This window comes from Dreissena polymorpha, chromosome 5 (genome assembly GCF_020536995.1).
Source record: "Dreissena polymorpha isolate Duluth1 chromosome 5, UMN_Dpol_1.0, whole genome shotgun sequence".
NCBI classification, from domain to species: Eukaryota; Metazoa; Mollusca; class Bivalvia; order Myida; family Dreissenidae; genus Dreissena; species Dreissena polymorpha.
In genome coordinates this window covers 50,339,314-50,361,835 of record NC_068359.1, presented here as the reverse complement: position 1 = coordinate 50,361,835, position 22,522 = coordinate 50,339,314, and positions in this window count along the sequence as shown.

The following is a 22,522-nucleotide window of genomic DNA, read 5'->3' as shown; positions in this document are numbered from 1 at the left end:
ACTCAAATTGAATGGTTTTGTTCATTTCATTTATTTTAATAAAACTATTATTTTTTAATTATAATATCTTATTAACTTGCTCGTGTTTCAATCATATAGACAATTTAATGCACAAAAATGGGACTTTCTGTCTGTCAGCCTGCCTGCCTTCCTGTCTGTCTGTCTGTCTGTGTGTCTGCCTGTCTGCCTGTCTTCCTGCATGTCTGCCTGCCTTCCTGCCTGTCTGTCTGTCTGTCTGTCTGTGTGTCTGTGTGTCTGTCTGTTTGTCTGTGTGTCTCTCTGTGTGTTTGTCTGTCTGTCGGTGTCTCTGCCTGCCTGTCTGTCTGTGTGTGTGTCTGCCTGTCTGTCTGCATGCCTGCCTGCCTGCCTGTCTGCCTGTCTGTCTGTCTGTCTGTCTGTCTGTCTGTCTGTCTGTCTGTCTGTCTGTCTGTCTGTCTGTCTGTCTGTCTGTCTGTCTGTCTGTCTGTCTGTCTGTCTGTATGTATGTATGTCTTTATGTCTGTATGTCTGTTTGTCTGTATGTCTGTATGTCTGTCTGTCTGTCTGTCTGTCTTGACAATGATTACAAATTATTAGGCTTCATTAATTATGTAGTCATTGTGCAGTCCAATTGGATGTGAATAAGTATTAATTACAGTCACGTTTACTCGGCCTGAAATGTGCCAAAAATACATTCCAAACGTAATGTGCCTCTAAAATAAAACCTCCCCTCCAAAAAAATACTTATAATTATAATATATATTATTATATATAAATTTAGTTTTACAATATTAAACAGTAGATATACTGTTTCACAACACACAACTTGTTTTCCTTCATGCATATTACGAAATGGGTGGCAACAATGCATTTCAGAACGAATTATCTGCGATGACTGGTTTTTTATTTAAAAAAGCACGTCAGCATGTACATATTTGTTTGTCTGTATCCTTAAACACTGCTCCGATCAACATCGGCTGTAAAGAGCGACCCTATCATCGACTGGATATTAAATTGCCAAACAAATGAACGCCAATGACCTATTTCATTCAAAAATGTAATTTTCCAGTCTACCTACATAGGATTGTTCACAAAGACCTGCTGAGGTTTAATTATCTAAGTACCGTCGGATCTGTCTGATAAGGGCGCGTTTCTGATCCGCATGTTACATCTAAATGTTCCAGACCTTATTTTGAAAGTAAATAATAAACTTGTAACAAGTGAGAATAAGTGACACGCTGTATTATTGGTATTGATCAATGTAATTGCCTTATGTTAAGTCGTTATGCCGCCATTGCAAGTTTTATAGAATGTATAAAAACAATAATTGCCACCTTATATTGACGACGTGTGGCCATATACGCGACTTATTATGAAACTTCACGTTAACATATGGTACTATCATCCTAGTAGCAGTAGAAGATTGACACACGTTTGAATGTTGTTATTCATATTTATCAGTTTCAAATTATCAAGGGCAAGAGATTTGTTTAATAATACAATTCGACAAAGACGACTAAAAAAATGTGAGAAAATCCCTTTATGAACCAGACTCTGGCAAATTACATATTACGTCTTACGGTACAGCGACATGCAAAACAGTGCATGAACAAAGTAGAATCGTCTCGTAACTAATCAAATTACTGACAGTACTGGTGTGACGATGCTTTTGAGAGGATGGATATAAAAGCATCAAGTTTAGTTTATCTACATCACCACAATCACCACAATTGTGTATGTTGGTACGAAAAAAAAATTTGTTACAAACATTTTGCGAACAAAATTTGGGTATGAAAACAAATTTGGGTACGAAAAAATATTTGGGAATAAAAAAATTGGGACCGAAAAATTTTTGGGTACGAACAAAAAATTGGGGATGAAAAAAAATTGGGTACGAACAAAAAATTGGGTACGAAAAATAATTGGGTACGAAGAATTTTAGGTACGGAAAAAAATGGGGAAACAGGAAAGTAGTACCTGTGGGGAACTTGACCCACACTCGCACATTTTCGGCCCTTTTCCGTCAAACATCAGTAAGTTCCTCGAAGGCAATAGTATGAATACACATTTCGGAAGCGGTAATGCGGTCCTACCTACGCGCGTAAAAATGTAAGCGAAATATGTACACAAGTCTGTCAGGAATGATTGAATTAATGAAGACAATCTTGTATTGATTTAAGTTTTTTGAAGAAATGTGCAGAAAATATATTAAACAAGAGCTGTGTTTGTGAAACACAATGCCCCCCTGCTGCGCAGCTTTGAACCCATATATTTTACCTTTGACCTTGAAGGATGACCTTGACCTTTCACCACTCAAAATGTGCAGCTCCATGACATACACTTGCATGTCGAATATGGAGTTGCTATCTTCAATATTGCAAAATTTGACATTGACCTTGAAGGATGACCTTGACCTTTCACCAATCAATATGTGCAGCTCTATGAGATACGCATGCACGCCAATATTGAAAAAGTTATGGCCAATGTTAAAGTTTTCGGACAGACAGACAGACGCTTTATATTTGACATTTGACCTTGAAGGATGACCTTCACCTTCACCTTTCACAACTGAAAATGTGCAGCTCCATGAGATGCACATGTATGCCAAATATCAAGTTGCTATGTTCAAAATTAAAAAAAGTTATGGCCATTAAAGTTTTTGGACGGACGTACAGACTGACACACTGACTGACTGACTGACAGTTCAACTGATATAGGCCACCCTACCGGGAGCATAAAACGCAATGGCGATATTTTTCTCAGCCACATAATTGTTAATAGTTTGATATCACAAAATGAAAGTGAAAGTAGAACTGTCAAAAATGACAACCTGTCAACGTGTTGTTTTTGCTGGCACGAGAGGGCGATTACACTCAATGTGTTCACATTTTGACCATAGGCTTTGTCAATGACCTTTATAGTATGGGTAGCTTTGATATTATTTATTGCTATCATGTAACTGCATGATTGTGTATATGTTTACAATACACAAAGCATAAATAATGATATAAATATACTGATTGAGCTTATAATAATCTGAGAACTATTGCCAGGTCAATTAAGGACTTAAAATACAATTTTGTGTCCTGATTTCATGAAGAAATGACCATGCATGTCCTAGATTTCAAATTCAAGGCCCTGGTGTGACACATTGGTAGCATTACCGTTAAACTGTTACCAGGCTTATGAAATTAGTTGTTATTAAACTATCTAAGGAAATCTAAATCAGGCACTGATTTTTCTTGTTTTAATACAGTCATTAATCAGTTGTGGCCTCTGGGTAATGACCAATGTTTGCTTTCTTGTCACACCCTTAAAACTTTCCACACGTCTATAATAGCAAATCTGGATTTAGGCGATCTTCAATGGTACATTTAAACTAAAGCTCTGTTACAAGAGTGCTGGTAAAGTCCAGTCACATATTTAAATCTAGGCCATGTCAAAATCAAAGTGTCAAAGACAAATGAAAGATGCGTTCATTAATTATTGTCCAGTTGTTTACTACTGCTGTAAGTTTTTATATAATATGACTGATGAACATCATGTGAGAGAAAATTCACATTATCATTGTATATCAGGTTTAGCATCCTTTTAGATAATAAAGCATGCTACTTTTCAATGTCGCTTCTGAGGATCAAACCCGTAGGGCTTTTAGGAAGATTCTGAAATTTTCGATCCTTCAAGAGCAACCAAACCAAAAATTAAGTCAAATATTGCCGACTCGGTTTTTTGAGTCGGTTCATGAGGGATAATGGAGCTTGATTGGTCATTGTCGGCTCTGGTACTACTTACATGTAACCCGGGTACTCTTAAGTATACTTACATGTACCCTGGGTACTCTAAGTATACTTACATGTACCCCAGGTACGGTAAATAAACGTAATTGTACTCGGTCCATATTAGACTGTACCCGAGTTGTATTCGCGCCCAAAATCCGATGTCGTAAAACGCGCAACCGATTATCTTAAACACACTTATCTTAAAAAAAACACTGCATCAACATGCTTTTTGAGTATGTGTTCCGATAATATAGAGGCCATTCTACAGAAAATTGACATAAATGTTTATTTATAAATATTACAAAAAAATAGTCGATAACGACTGATTTAGGGTTAAATTTCCTGGGTACATTTTAGTATATTTACCGTACCCGGGATACATGTAAGTATACTTAAGAGTACCCGGGGTACATGTACGTATTACCCGAGCCGACAATGAACAATCGAGCGATACTGGAAGGTGCAACATCTCTCACGCCCCTAGCATCGCCTTTAGCAGTATTCAATTCTCAACTGGAAAGTGCTGGAGTCATTGATCCCGAAGGACAAGAAAAACTATTGATTAATGTTCGAAATAAATAATTTGATTAATGACAATTCTGTTATTTGAGCCAGATCACAGGAAAAGCGCAGTCAAATCCAAATCAGTATCCAATTAAATAATTTGTAATTGTCAGAAAAACGCTTTTAAGCAAACAGCTTTCAAGCGACTGCTGGCTGATCTAGATCCAAACTGGCCACAATCGCCTTAATGTCTCTTTTACTGTGACACAGTTCATTTAACTTTAAAATGATAAAAAGTACTAACACTAAGAAAGAGTACTAACCAGTAAAGAGTTTGAAATCAATGTTGAATCTCAGGACAGCTTGGTGATCTGCAAATCCCCGATGAAATGTTGATATCGGGTATCATAGTCATTCAATAAGTCGCAAAATGCTCGAATACAATTTATAAAGCACAATATGACTTATATTGATAACTAAAAATACCAGTAATCAGAATGCCAGTTTTGCCGTGTCAATCTGTTACGATCCAGAAAGTCCTTCATTCACATCGAGTATATATCCTTCGAATTCCAACTATTGTTGTCATAAGCGGAGATTTAGTGAATAAATAATTCATATCCTAAATGACAGCTTCTAAATAGCGAAACAAGCCAATGTATGCAGTAAGAAAGTTTTGAATCGAGACTCTCATTAAGGCGGCCATTGTTGAATGTTGAAACACGAACGACAACTCTGCTAGGAGAATGTTATCAATGCTCCTACACAGTGGCGTATGCAAAAGGGAAGTAACTGAAAAATCGAGTTATCTCAATCGGACTGGCTCGGTCTTTTACATAGGCCGCCATTGTGAATTTTTTTAGGATGGTTATCAAACCTTGGACGATGCTGTTCGCAACGTCAAAAATCATGGCATATTTGCGATGATGAGATTAGTGTAAGGCCCGTCACATTAGTCGAAATCAAACCCAGCTGATAAATGACTTCAAGAGGAAAACCTAGAAAAAATAAATAAAATGATATCAAAATTGGTAACCAAGAAACGAAAGAGTTTTTACATTTAACTACGTTCGGTCTCCCCAAACGCCATAAATCAGTCAGCAATATGCAAGTGCAGCCCTTAAAGTATGGCCCTCCTACAAGTGTTGGTGCTTTACACTGTCGAATCATTCTTAAATTACAAATTGTCACATGGATTGGAAACTGGAAATTGAAAAGTTTATTAGACTTCCCGATTTAATCAGAAGACGTATTGTTTGGTAGTGTTTTTATTAGAAAGGATCATCATGCTACTGAATGTTATCCTCTGTACAAGTGTCATTATCAAATAGACGAGAACATACACTCGAGTGCCCATGTCTATACGATTTCGAATTCGTGGTGTTGCCAATATAAACACGCCGTAGATACAACTATCATGACTTTCAATTATGTTGAAAAATTTTCCTTACACATGTTATGCAAACAGTTCACCAACCTCATGCAGGGTAACACATTTCTTGTCGTTGGCCACTAGCACAAACAAGAAATTATTTTTTCTGTGTTATTGATCGCGATATATATTGATACTTATTATGAGCGCTAGACCACCATGTGTATGCAGAGAAGTTGGTGCAATAAAAGACATGGACAAGTTACATGAATTAACAACAGTAAACAAAAGACATAGTCGACGGACATAGAAAATCATTTACAGAGATCAGTTTTGAAAACTGACATACAATGTATGATACATGTACATGTATTCTGTTTTCTTAATACCTTTTATGTAATTTCCATGGTTATTCTGTTTCGTGCTGATACATATTATACCCTCTTAATACAACATTTAGTCTTGGTAATTTAACACAAAATACATGTATGAATGTTAATTTATTGCGAAAACCTTCAATCATATGTGTGAAGTTTACTTTAAAAAATCGTATATATATATACCGGTTAGAATTTGTCCTTAAACAACTTATTCTTACACCGAAATGAAAATGTGTAACCAAATTAGTTTCAATATACCCACGATCATATCAATTTCAAATGGAAGGCAAAAGGTATCGGAAATATGGATGTCATTTAAAGTATTGATCTGCATGTAAAGTATCATGACGTGCTTCTTAAATGTCGATTTCTAACGCATGATTTGTTGTAATAAAGCGTTAGAAATTAGCTGTAACTGGTTTCGACTAATTAACAAAACGCACGTACACTCTATTGTTTAATTTCGAGGAGGTGGATAAATATTTCACGTAGATAAACATGTATATAGTTTCTTGGAAAAGACGCGAAAAATAACACGTTGCAATTAATTTTGAGTTTTACGATTTGTAACAGCTATAATAATATTTAAAAGAAACGTTAAGCATCATAGACATGACAACATGCGTGGTGCACACTACAGCATATTCTATTAGGTACTCATGAAAACATGTAGTTTCTCGAACCAGAACAGGTGGAAGCTAAAACAACGCATATTGAATGGATGACAATAATTGTAAAAAAAAAGTTTCTTAAGAAATTAGTTTTAGAGAGTTTAATCAATGGATGGCAAACATTGTAAAAAAAGTTTCTTAAGGAATTATTTTTAAAGAGTTTAATAAAGAGATGACACCAATTGTAAAAAACACGTTTCTAAATAAATTATGTTGCATAATAAGTTTCATCCAGAATTGATTACTGACGTAATAATTTCATTTGTATAGCAAATAATTACGGAACTCAATGAAAAGTTAAACCTTAACGTGGGCAAGAGATAAATAATATTAGTATCGTATAGCCACCAATGTATAGCTATTCTTGAGAGTTCAGTAATATTGACTAATTGTTCAAGAATATTTATTATTCATACGAAATTTGATTGTCCCCTACCGGTTACACCGGAGGGGACTTATGGTTTACATGAAACTTGAAACATAGATAGATGGCAATATTTACATTATGCACGTCATTTCATGTTCTTCCTACGTCAGAAATTCTGGTTGCTATGGCAACACACATATTAAAAAAACAATCTGACAATGGTGGAGCCGGTAGGGGACATATATTGCTTGGCAATAGTCTTGTTGTATTCGGTAATGCTGTTTCGGTCGGTAACTAACGTTGTCACCATATCGATACAAATGGGTTTTATTACACGCCTGCTTTAACGTAGTTTTGAGTTGTTTTTGCTTATTTTAAGAGATTCACTGATTGTCAAATTGAATAATGATTCATTAATTTCAACCCGGAATATTAATACCTAGACGAGAATTGTGTTCACCTGAAATTGGCCCTAATATTTCGTTGTTAGAATGTGTATGTGCGTGTATTTTGATTGTTGTATTTGTTAAAGGGGTGAGAAGACAACTAGTATCACATGTCTTTTTAGCTATTGAAGCTCCTTAAAGTGGTTTAAACCCTTTATATTGGTCTTTATCGTTCCAAGACGCTGACTCAGTTCGTATGCATGTGGGATGTGGTTTTATTTACTGTATTTTGTTTTTTGCATTGTTATCTTCCACTGATATTGGTTCTTTGTAAGACATGTAGCATCGGATGTAAAAATAAGGTTTCTCATGTGTTGGTGTAGCTTTAATTTAACTTTAAGATCGCGTTGTTGGTATCTTAATAATACTCTTACATAACTAGAGCTAAATAACATAATTCCCAATCATAAGCTGACACTCATACTTGATTACATTGAGTCAACAAGTAAATATCCCCCTTTATATTGAGGCGGGTTCCTAGATATCAGGTTATGAAAAAATAATGGGTTGAGTCGGGTTCTAGATTTGAGGTATTGAGAAAACCTGCATTAGTTACACAAATTATTACAAACGTAGATGTAGTCATATAGGTAACATTACTGCGAATATACGTAAACATGAAGACGAATGCATTGTGAATAGTTTATGTGTGGGGTGTCCATAATAAATGAATCGTAATACAAAACTGGTTTTATATACTTCTATAAATGGTTCATACCACACACGTGTGAATTTCTATTTTGTTAAAAAAGTGTTTATTATCTTTATGTTATGTCATATTTTAGTGCTTTACATTGATCAAATATACTGTCACTGTCATGGAGAAACAAATAATCAAATGTGTTATATTCAGACTACTCCGAATAACCAATATATTAAAGGAACTTTGAAACTACATTTTCAATAAGTTATGTGTTGAAAGCTTTATAATATGCTAAATAAAGCGATATGTGCATTAACGTTATGTACGGAATCCATTTACACTTATCATTTACATATCACAAAATTCAGTCGCATAACGCATTGAACAAATAGAAAATGCTGCAATAATTATTAGATGCAAAATTTATGTCAAAAAACAACTGACAACTGACTTAATATTAGCAAATAATGATTGTGTTGCAATAGCAGATAAATTCTACACATGTAGACGCAACTTCATGAATTAAAATGATTATTAAGTTGTATCTTATTATCAAAATATAATTTATTTTGAGTGCTGAATTTGAAAAATCAAAAAACACTTTTGTAACATTCAGAGACTATGCAAATAATTATAACAATGATAGAAGTGATATTATGTGTTATTTTAAGTACTTTGTAACCGGTTTTAAGGCACTTTAACATTTTCTTAACAACATCTAATAAGCGATCTTCTTGAAAATGAATGCTTACGCATTTATTAAGAAAACATCTTACAATTAAATAAATATTACAACTTATTAAAGACTAAAACAATTTTTCCACAATGTTAAACAGACACGTCAATAAAACAGAGTCTTCGCATTCTTTATTAAGTTACATATAGTTGTAAAGTGAAAGTGTTTTATCTTTTGAATATTGTCTGCCTTTCCTTCAATTCTACGGTCGGTGGTTTCAATTTTTATATTTCATTTACTGGAAAATGTTGCCTCTAGTATCAATTGTTGGTTTTTGTTAAGGCAATGCACGCAGCTGGTTAAACGCGGATCTAAGCGTATAACGCTCAAAAATAAATGTTAATGTGCAGCAAATACTACATTTGTAATTTACAAATAAACGTCTAAAAGGGTTTACATACAACAGAACGTTTCTCAACCAATGCTTCATGAATGAGGTATAGACTATAGTACGCACGTTTTTTGTTAATACTTTTCGGGCACCTAAAGTATATTTCGTGTATCTAAGTTTCGGACACAAAACATTCTAATTAATTTTAGTTTCCGAAAACTATGTGAAATTAAGGGTTTGCCCATTTAAACTAGAAATACAAAGTTAACATTTAAGATTTGAATTGTAGGTATATGAAATGTCAACTATATTTGGCTTTAGAACTAATGAAATATAATTCCGTTTGTATAAATCGGTACATATTTTTGGTAAATTCTACAGATTGTGAAAAAATGGATATATACAAGTATCTTATAAATCGTTATATAGCGGTAATACTTAACAAATTTAACGGTTTTAGGATGCTCAGACCTATTGACATACATTCATATGTTTCTATTAGTGTGACTCAATGTATCCGACTATGGTGACATGCTCAATGTTAACCCATTTATGCCTCGCGTATAAAAAAAGGCCTTGGCAAACAGCGTAGACCCTTATGAGACGCCGCATGATGCGTCGACTCATCTGGGTCAGCGCCGTTTGCTAAAAGGAATTTCTGTAGAAATAAGAATTCTAAATAAAGAAATAAGTATACTAGACATCCCTAATTTTAGAAATAAATTGATCCAATTTAGAAGGATGGAAGAGTCCACTAGGCATAAATGGGTTAAAGTATCACATAACACGGAACATGCATCAATGGAACGCAAGTATACAACATATATACACTTATTAATTTAATATTCAAGTTAGATATTCATGTGAGGCGTCTATCTTCTTTCTTGGTAGACCTTCATCTTTTTAGGATGTTGTACTGAAAATAAATTTAAGTAGGCATATAATAAAAGGAAAAGGAAAATGTTTGTTTATTATAGTGTCTACTCTCTTGATTAGGGGCACGCTATTTGTTGACTTATGAACTTTACTATTGATCTTATAAATGTTTTTTTTATTCAATATAATACAAACAATGTATACATGTATGTGATCATAAAACAAATTGATACAATGTAGCAACAATAATGTTCAAACATGTTATACAAGATATGCTAATAAATATTTTTTAAAGAAAAGAAAGAAAAGAAAAGACAAAAAAGAAAAGGAAAAACAACAGAATAATTATGAATAAGGATAAGTTGTATGAAGTGGGTAGAAAGCATACTGAACTTGTTTATGAAAGTTTAATGTGTTTCCATTTGTGTTCAAAGATATGAAGAGTATCATTGTTTAGGGCTATTTCTTTTTCTATTTGAATCCTCAGTTTTAAATAATTGATAAAACAGTTCATTGTTGGTATTTGTTTTCTGTATTTCATGCTGAATATAAAATATTTTATTAATATAATTATGTAGTTCACAGCGTTATTAACCTCTTGTATTTTAAAATTTTTAACCCCTGAACTGATGTCTAAGAGAGATAGTTTAACATTTATTTGTTGTTTCTCTAGAAAGGTTGTCAATTGATTTCATAGAGATTGAATATGTTTACACTCCCATAAAAGGTGTTCTATTGTTTCAATATGTTCACTACACATATCACATAGATTTTTGTTGGATAGGTTGCACTTAAAAAGATATTTATTTGTAGCTATGATTCTCTGAATGTATTTATATTTAAAATTTCTCAGTGTGCTATCAGTAGTTGATTAATAGGGCATGACAAATATGTGTTTCCAATTAAATTCTTTTTCTCCATTAAGGTTTTGCAATTTAGTTTGAGCTTTTGAGATTTCGGCAGGTTTTTTTAATTTGAAGTGCGCAAAAAATGTTGTTTGTTTTGTTTTGTTTTGTTTTGCAATCATGTTTTCTACGAATGTTTTTTGAGTACATGGTGTGTTATTTGTATTGGTAGCATCTTTAATATGTACGGGTATATTTTTGATCAATGTGTAGTACATCAGGAAATTACTCGTAGGTAATTCGAATATGTAGCATAAGTTATCAAAGGAATAGAAGTCGATACGTTTTATTATTAGTTGTTATGTCTTTATTGTTCCATAGAATGATTTTACTGTTTATTTTGGTTTCTAAATTATGAGTAACTTTACACCATGCCGATAAAACATTCGATAGAAATATGTTTTTGGTTGAATTTTCGTCTAAGATATTGTTGTCCATATTACATTCAAAAAGTAAGGAGTCACCATATTTTTTAAGGATTTTCTGGTAGAATAATTTCCATTTACTCGTATTGGTGTTATTTAAATATCTTTTGACCCAACTGCATTTGATTGCATTCAGGAATGAATCTATATCTGTAAGTCTGATACCTCCATATTCTACTGATTGAATTAATTGAGTTCACTTAATTTTATCAGGTTTACCGTCCCATATGAAATTGAATATTTCTTATTTTATATCTTCAATAGTATCGTTTGGTGGTTTTGGGAGAACTGTTAGTGTATAAATTATTTTAGGGAGTTCAAACGTTTTCAACACTGTGTTTTTTCCGATTAGTGTAAGTTTACGATGCTGCCATGATTATAAACAGTTTTTGAATTTTTGTAATTTAGGCAATATGTTTTTTAGAGAATTGTTTCATTTTCATTGTTTGTGAAGGTTATTCCTAACGTTGTTGCTTCATCTGAAGTCCAGTTGAATTTCATTTCTTTTTTAAGATGAATGTTGCTTTGTTTTAATTTACCTACTCGTAGCACAGTTTAGTTTAAGACTAGATGCTGTTCCAAAAATGGTTAGCGATTCTATAAGATTATCGAATGAGTCACTACTGTCAATTAAGAAATAAGTTGAATCGTCAGCAAATAGGAACTGTTAAATTTCTTCTTCGGGTTCTAGCGATATTCCCTTTATTTGTTTATTTGATTGGATATAGTGAATTAGATACTCGATGCATATAATAAATAGCGAGGATGAAAGTGGACATCCTTGTCTTATCCCTCGTTCGATGTTAAAACTGTTTGAGAAAAACCCATTGTTAATAATTATACTGTTAAAATCGGCATAAAATAGTTTAACCCATTTAATTAGACTTTCACCGAAATTCATATTTTCTAAGCAAGAGAACATAAACGAATGGTCTAGTGAATCGAAACCCTTTTCGAAGTCTGCAAAGAAAATGAGGCTATAATTGTTTGGTTGGTTGAAGTAATATATGCATTCTTGTATCAGATGTACGTTTTCACCAATGTAACGTCCTTTTATGAAACCAGATCATGATCTTGAGATGATTAATGGTATTTTTTTTTAATTCTGTTTGATATACTTTCAGTTGCAATTTAATAATGATTGTTTAGTTAACTAATTGGGCGCCAATAAGGATTGTAAGTTTTTTCCAGGTTTTGGAATGAGTGATATAACACCTTGTTTTCGTAGCATAGTTAAGTTTTATTTGTTAAATGAATAGTTAAGTGAATTAATTAGATGTGTTTTTATATCATTCCAGAATTTTCTATAAAATTCTAGTGTGATGCCATCAGATCCTGGGCTTTAGTTATTTTGCATTTCTTTTAGGGCTCATCCACATTCATATTCATTAAGCAATCCGTCGCACAATTGTTTTTCCTCCTGATTTAAAGCATGATGTGTATTTTTGAAAAGGGTGTTATTTTCAACATGTTTTTGTTTATAGAGGGTTTCGAACAATAAACGTTGTTCTTCTAGTATTTGAGTTCTGTTTGTTATAGCTTCGCCATTGACTACTAATTTGTGTACAGTGTTTTGTTCACTTCTACGTTTTTCGATGTTTGCTAAGTATTTTGTATTTTTTTCATTGTGTTCAACATGGTGTGCACGTGCTCGTAGTATAATTCCATTGAGATGTGTATGATAAATTCCTTCTAATACTTGTTTTGTTTAATGCTATTTAGTTTGCAATGGCGTCGGTGTCGTTTGTGTTTGTTTCGTGTAATTGTTTTTCAAGTGTTTCAATGATTTTGATGGTTTCAGTTTCAAGTTTGTGTGTTTCTTTTTGTTTGTATGATGTATATCTAATAGTTGTGTTGCGTATATTTCCTTTAATTACTTCCCATATTGTGTTTGTGTTCGCATCTTTATTGTTTTGAACTGTATTGAATATTTCTTGTTTTATTTGCGTTTGATATTGTGTATCTAATAAGATTCAGTTGTTAATTTTAAAGTATCCTGGGCCTCTTTCAGGTTGTATGTTGTGCAATTTAAGTTCAACTAGAGAGTGGTCAGTCATAAATCCTGTTTTTATGCTACATGTGTCAATCATGTTGCAAAGCGACTCATATATTTAAAAATAGTATAATCTACAAAATATTGTTGGTTTTGTGTTTGAGTGCAAGGTGAATTTGCTTTCGTTTGGGTATACTGTACGCCAGATATCTATCATAGTGTAGTTTTCAATTATGTTATTTAAAATGTTTCTATTTTTAGAATGCGTATAAAGGTTTCCCTTCTTTTTATCTAATAAGAACATTATTGAAATCACCACCGACTTAAATGTTTTCATCTTGGCTATTAATTATAAAGGATTATATCATGTTTCGTAAAAAATGGAATTATCTATGTTAGGGCCGTAAACGTTGATTAATGTTAGTGGTGTTTCGTGTATTTTGATATCTATACTTGGTAGTCTGCCAATTATTATTTCGTTAAAGTTACTGTGATGCCTTTATTATTTTTTATCAGAAAGGCAATGCCTTGTTTATTAGTTTGTTGTTCACTGAGGTAGATGTCTCCGTCCCATTCATCTTTTAAGGTTTGAGCTAAAGTGTGTGTCAAGTGACTTTCTTGTAATAGGCATATACCGTATTTGTTTTCGTCTAACCATTTGAATGTTTATACATCTTATAAATGTTATTAAATCAAACTCAGGAATATGCGTCCCTTATTTAAAACAAAGTAAATTTTCTATTGGAAATGATATTAAACACATTAAGAAGAAGTTAATCTTAAGGTGACTTTCTCGGAAGACTAAACATGTGAAAACTTAAAAAAATACTTATACATCATTTTGTTAACATCTTAGGAATAACGTATCATTACCTCAACGCACTCGCGTATAATATTGCCCTTGCACAGCTTTGTTTTCTCCGTCATCCCGCTTCAGCACGGTTGGTCATGTAGACATATTTCAAGCTCGCCTTTGCCAATGGTGGTTACGCTGCGCACAACCTCTGCGCAGCAGTAGTCGGGGTAGTCGAACTGAGCGCTTTCCCCTGACCGACCCATCCGTGGAAAGTAAAAGCTCTGTAGGGGAAATATAATTCAGTTTAATTTATAATTTATGTTTCTTGTTTAAGAATGGTATGCGGAAAAATAAAATTTCTTAATCCGCCATGAACATCGTTACTATAAATCGTTTAATTGCTCTAAATCGATAGCCTTGATATCCAATCCAACGGTACCATGTTTAAATTACTTATTAAACGAGTATTACAATGAACGACGAACAGTAAAATATTCGTTCCAAAACACTTTGCTTATGACGAGGACTTTTTATGGTTCTCGAGAGACCCATATACGTAAAGGAAAACAATGAAATCTTTTTTATATAATTAACAGAAGAATGAGTGATTACACAAGCCATAATAAACGTACCGAGGTCTTTGGCGCAGCTTTCCCAATTCGTAGAAAACCCTATAAAGAGTGTATTAAATTATTGCCTTTAAAACAAAATGATTTTAACTTACAGATTTATATTTAAACATCAAAAGGAGAATAAATCTCAAAATTCATATTTAAAGTAATATTAAGCATATTAGACAGACCATTGATGCTGTGCTGCTACAAAAGAGTTCATACTGTACTAATTTTAGCTAAATATATACAATTTATAATGCTAATCTTTTATATTTAGAAAAAAAGTCTAATTGCATGATCATTTAAGAGATTATTATTGAATGCTCACATTTGTTGGTCCCGGCTTTTATCATTGTTTTATGCCTTATGTTGTGCTGTATGTATTTTCATTTATTGTTTAATCAATGTATGACTTGCAACAAAAGACCACCATAGGTAACAAGAATTACTACTATGATGATTTTGTTTCATACATTTTTAATGTAACAGGGCGATATAACCTCCCTGTATGTTAGGGGAATTTCCTCCCTTTAGAATGTTCTTTCTTATATTAATTATACTTATTGTTAATATATAATATTAACGTAAACAACATTATACTTACTTTATAATTTTGTAACTATTTAAAGTATGTTGTTGTAGATAAATAAAGTGTATATATTTTCTTATATAATCTTTATTTAATAATGTAAGTTGAGGTCGGCCTTCCAACCAGTTGGAATAAATTAGATAAAACAAGCATTCGCAATTTATTATATATTGCAACCTTATTTGAGTAAAGGAACTCGAGCACAAAACAATCCCATTACAGCAGAATATATGACAACATAATAACGTGAGACAATAACAATAACAGTACGTACTTTAACGCTTCTTTTAAATCATTCTAAATAAATGGGCTTGCTAAAAATTGGTCCAAAGTCAAAACGTAAGCTACAGCTGTTTCAATCGTCAGCAATCTTCCTTACGCATATACTGATAGAGCATCTTTGTACATGCGTGTTTCTTGTTAATAAATTTACTTGTCTCAAAGCGCATGGCAGCTTTGGCCATACAATGTCATAGCCGAACACTCCCGGGAAATTCCATATGCGCATACGTTAAATCATATGGTTTGACAACTCAAGAAATATGCATAAAACTGATAAATCAATGTCACGTGACTGCCATGTTCACATATCGTGGTGTTCTATACAGTTACGATCAAAGGTTTGCGTATGCCAAAAGTTGTTTTACGAAGCAAGTATGATGGGCGATACATGAAAACGACCCCAATTCAGAAAACTGCTTTACACAAGGATGATATTTCAAGTACAGTATAATAATATTTCCTTATTTTAACGGAAATTCGGGTTTTACTTGTCGTTCTGCAATAGATCGTACTGGATCATAAATGGCGATATTTACTGTTACGTCTGCGATGAACATCAACCAGTTTGTTTTTGTTCAAAAAGTTAAAGTGGACATACTAATCAGTCATTTTCTAAAACTGTATGAACCATAAAAGTAATAAAAATATATTTTTTTCCATAGGATCGGTTCAACTGAGATATCAATATCAAGTATAGATTAATTACAATGAAACTATTACGTACGTCCCTTTAAGCATTAATTTAACTTTACTAAGGTAAGCAATATATAAATCGTTATAAATTGGTAAACATGCATAAACATGTTTATATACAAAACATTATGGATAAAATGCTTACCTCTTCCAACCTTTCGTCGTCTCCATTCTGTTGATTCCCAAAACCTTGATTTACGGAGCAGGATATAATTAGCATTTCAATATTCATGTAAGCACATTATTCGCCATAAGCTCATTCGAATCTGCGGCGACGTTACTCACACGCGAGATTCGGAAGTATTGTATTTGTAGATACATATTCACAATAAACGGGAAAATGTATAACCCACTAGAAATTTGACAATTGTAACCAAGACTTGACAATAATGCGTACATGTTATGTCATTTCGCTTTATGATTATTGGTGAGTTAAATATTATTAATTGTATTGTTATTGTACGTATACACCAATTTCACAAAGGTACGTTTATGGAATCCTGCAAGACAGGTTTATTTGATTAAATAACGCAACACATAACATTGTAATAACACAAGATTTCTTGACTTTAGAATTCATATGAATGTCATAGTTTCATGCAATTTAAATATATTCCAAATGTCTTTGTATTTGTTCTGGCTCGTCCTGTGGTGAATTGATATACATGTGCATTCATTTTTAGTTTAAACCTATTTATTAAAGCTCGATTGCATCGACATCCTCAGGCTTATTGAAACGCTCTCGAGTCCGTTTCTTTGGCCTAGAACCAGTACTTGGGTACATTCGTGTTTGACCATCATCATTCAGAATATTCGGTCGCCTTTATGACTTTGTACCTTACTAAAATGCCATTTCGGTTTAAGACATACTTATATTTCAAATATGTATACACAACAAACATATTCTGGGATACGAGTTTAAATATGGAGGTTTAGGAATAACTCATCTCAAAATTTAGTATAACGTATGATAACGAAAGTGATACACTCTGCACATGCGCGGCCTCTCAAAGGTGACCCTCCCGGGGTGTCAATTTACTAGTGTTTTTCCCTGGAGGGCAAAGGGGCACGGCGCATTACTTTCAAAAATGGCATTTTAGCGCGCAGTTTAGGCAAAAAAGGGCAAAAACATTCCGTGAATACCTGAATGAGGGAAAAACATGTAATCGCATCAGAGGCAGTTGTGGAAAATCATAAAATATAAACAAGCACATTTTATGGTATATAGTAAGTGATGTATTTAACTTACTTTGATTTATAATAATATATCTACCTTGCAATGTACATTCAAGTTCCATGCTATTTCAATACACTGTACAGCACGACAAAGCAATATATGCATTTGAATCTGATTAAACACAGATCCACTAACATATAAATGAAACCATGTTTGTCTTATCCCATTTCTAACGATAATCTTGTCAGATGTTTAATATTGCGAGTAAACTGATCACTAACAATATGCAAGCACTCGTTTCCGTGAAATATCGTGATACACCCACTGAGTAGATTACAAATAAGTATGTTGTTGCTATCTTTTTATGCATCGTTGATTATCACAGACATTTCATTAATTCCTTCTGAATGTATAATCTCCATCGTTATTTCGATCGTTTACGACGTTATTTGCCATGTTTGCCGAGTCACAATTTAATTTTGTATGTCCGCCATGTTGTCAAAATGTCAAATGATGTAAGCGACAGGTGCGCATAGCAACGTAAAATCGTGTAATACGTCCGCCTAATACGCGATTCGCATTTTGTTTAATTAGTATACGTGTCAGTAATTAATTCAATAATTAATTATCTTAAAGACAATATCGATAAATAATTAACTTGTTTGTGTTTTTAAATGTAATTATGGGTAAAAATATATGTTTTGATAAAACTGAATTATGTATGAAATGCACTATTGCAACGAGGATAACATCGAGCTTTTCATCAAAAGTCTCCGAAGTAACAGTCCACGATTTTATCGTGGAGGAGTCAACGATTTTATCGTGGAGGAATACACATTACCGACCGCTTTGTGGTATAACATATCGATTGATACTGACATGGAGTTATTCACGCATGACTAATTCACAAACACGCTGCCTCGGTGGCCATAATCTGATACTAGTCGGCTTAGAAATTGACATGTCGCCGCCTGTCAATCAAATCCTTATCTAAGAATTGATCTACCAATCAGCGATCGATTAATCGGGCGCGTTATTTAGCAACGAACTGTCCGCCATTTTCCTAGACAAGTCTAGATTCACTTTTATTTCAATGAGTTTCTTTTCTTTTCCTCTTTAAAAAACGTAGATAAAAAATGGTTAAACGGTTTCAATGGGGATTATGTAACTCGGACAATCGATATCCTGAATGATAAGTTGGTGGCATTGAATTTATATCGTTTCCAAAGCCGAAAAGAGATCTTGAGAAGTGAAAGAGATGTATAAATGCACGAACAACTGAACGTCAACACTGTCAAAGACAATGACAATATATTTTTTATCGAATAAACTAGCAGATTTAAATAGTTTATCTTATCGATCTGATCATCACATAATAGTTCATGTTTTTTAATTGTTTTATCAGTTACTAGGTTATTAATAGAAGCAATGTTCATCTGCATTACTTTAAGAGAAATAAAACCCAGCATGAAGCCTAATTCATGCTGTGTTTTATTACTCTGATGGTCATGCACTATATTGCCATTATACATGTTATTAGAAGGTGACACGTGATATCTTATCTAAATGACGGTATCCACACATGTGTAGACATGTGGTGTCACCAATGAACGCTTTTAATCCACACTTGGAGAATGCCTAATTCTCTTTTTTTCAACGTGTTTCGTTTATTTTGTTTTGAAAAAAACGGAAATGAAATATGGCAAAAACGGTGTAAATAGGGTTAATGTAACTCCAGAAAGATAATTTATATTAATTAAATATATACCATTTCCAACACGGAAATGCGGTCTTGACAAGAGCGAATGGAAGCTTCATTAAGTAGAATTACCTAGATCACTCTTATAGAACATTAATTTATTTCAAAAACTGGACATGCCATGTAAGCAATAATAACGCATTATTAAGTATGAATTATATCACGTGTGCATGTAGAATAATATAGAATATTGATACCCACTTTGCGTAACTTAACGAAATCCCCGTTATAAATCGAGTTTTTTTGTGTGTCAGAAACAAGTGAAATCGATTTTTTGTTTCTATTTAAATAAAGACGTTTCGATAAATGCCATTGTTTAAGAGTTATTATTACTGATATATATATATATATATATATATATATATATATATATATATATATATATATATATATATATATATATATATATATATATATATATATATATATATATATATATATAACCAATAAATGCGTTAACTTGTGGGAAGTCGGTACCTGCGCGAGCGTCTGATACTGGTAGCTTTACCGAATTCCACTTCATACAACGCTACTTTATATCAGACAATGACCAAAGTGATTGTTTTGTCTTGCACTTTCAATTATAGTTATTGATAACTGTTCCATAAGCAATGTTTAATATTATTAATAGCACTTTTATACGTAATAACATGTGGGATTTTGGTACCATTCGGAGTCAGAGTCAGAAAGCCCGTAAAACATCACAGAAATCCCAGTTTTAAGCGCTATTTCGTGTCAAATACACGGGGGGGGGGATATTGCGTAAATATTTTCGTAAATAACATGGGTAAATAGCGGTGAGGAAGTGTTAATTTATTGCTAAAGCCTAATACTGCCTTTACAGGTAGTTACAGGTTCGATTTCGGTAAGCGCGCAAGCGTATGAGAACGTGTTTCATGTACCGAAAACCCCGTTATAAATAGCTGATGTTCTCTATAAACGTATATTTTTTGCATTTGCAGAATAACTACATAACAGAGACCCCTTTTACAAGTGTTATATGGTGTCAAAAAGTCATCCGGAATATCGCGTAAATCTATATGCAGTCTATAGGCAAAGAAGCCGTTTTGGTATTAGCTTGTCTAGGTTTGCTACCCGCTGAGCCACGTGATTAAGTGGGCGGAGCGATCATCGTCCAGGCGTCATGTCAATTTGGTCAAGAGGCAATTAAGATGTTATCAATAAGGGCAGAAAACAGCGGGTGCTCATGAAATCGCAGGGCGGCGGCCTTTGGAAAGGGCGGCGTGGCGCTAAAAGGCTTAGAAAGGGGCAGCGTGGCGCTACAAAAAAAGGGGCATGGCGAATTGCCACGCTAAAACGGCCTGGAAAAAACACTATTTACCAATGCGTAGAAAGGTCTGAAGAGTCAATAATTCATATTGACATATTGTAGATATATATAGTTTTCATTAATCAGAGTATTAACTGATGTAACTCCTGTAGGTCGTTTACTAAGAGGATACATTATGGTAACTCTACGGAAACCACTCGCTCTCTCTCTCTTCCTTCATGTAAACAAATTTATTGATATGTAAATGTTTTAATATTAGAAAAGCAAATGAATTTTAACACAAGCATGTGCCAAATGAAAACGTATGCATGAAATGCAAGCCTGAAATGCTCGAAAAAACAACATTTGAATAACAACGACTGGTTGGTTATGCACATCGCTGTTCAATGTGTTCACCCCGTTTAACAGCACAGACATGATTTTTGATATAAAACACAAAATCAAAATACTTCAAATTTTGCATTTTTTTTATCATAAGTTCGAAGGACTTTTTCCAACGTATGTGTGTCTTTATTCTTCACTATATGCTCAAAACGATAATGTCTAATTCAGCATATTCTTTTTTACGAAATGTTTCTGACAATATCGAGTTAACATTTCAAGGTTACATCATCATCATGTTTGACTCAAACATATTTAATACTCATAGGGTATCATTAATTGACAATAGTCTATGGTCCAGCTATGTTTATCTTGGTAATTACGTTGAACTTATTACTATGATTGTCATGTAAGTAAATAAACGGGTATGTATTCACATTCATGCAAAATTGTAATGTAACATGTAAAATGAAATTTAATAGCTAATACTGTAAATGATCGTCAAACTGTTAGATTAGATGTTTTTTACCCAAATCATCTTAATTAACTCAAACAGTAAGACAACCTCATGTTAATATAAATTTATTAGGACTTCATCCAAAATAAAACTTTCAATGGTCGGAGGACAGATATTTATATCGAATGTGTAACCTTAATAACACATTCTATATATAAGTAATATTACGCAACGTCATGCGCTTCCTGTTTGCGCATACGGTGACCGATCTATGTTATATACTATCACAGTGATTGATAAGCTGTACGGGTTTCATGCTTAAAGCAATCAAGATCATTAAATTATAAAGCATAGCATGCGCAAAAATAAACTTCGATGTCAAATCATGACCTACGGTGGCATAAAGGAGACATAGGCAATATCTTATTTAACAGTCTCTATGACGTGCGCACGTCATAGCTATGAACATCCTAATAGTACATGCCGTCATAACTATGACGTGCGCACGTCAAAGCTATGACGTGGGCACGTCATAACTATGACGTGCGCACGTCATATCTATCGCGTGAGCACGTCATAGCTACGACGTGCGCACGTCATAGCAACGACGTTCGCACGTCATAGCAACGACGTGCGCACTGTCATAGTTATGACGTGCGCACGTCATAGAAATAGTTAAATAAAATATCTCCTATGTACCCTTCATGCCGCCGTATAACCTTGAATTTGAAGATAACATTGTCGATGTACGCGCAACTTACCATGTAGCTGTGAGTTGACAAATAGTTTTACCAAGTTTCATAACTTTAAGTCAAAAGAATACTGACTTAGTAGATACCTCTTTGTCTTCATTGTGAATTAGCAATTATATTTGTGAGGTCAAAGTTCAACATTATATGGCGAGCAATATTAACACTCCGATCGGAAAAAAATCTCGTCACGCTTGACTAGCCGCTTGATTGGACTGACGATATAATGAAGCGACCATATAACGGATTCTAGATAAATCTGTCTATCAACAAATGATCCCATAAAATTGACAGTGAAAAGCACCAATCAATGGGCAAACGCAAACATTTCCTATGACGGACAAGGAGGATACCGTTAAAAGACACGAATCCGAGTGTGACGCTAAC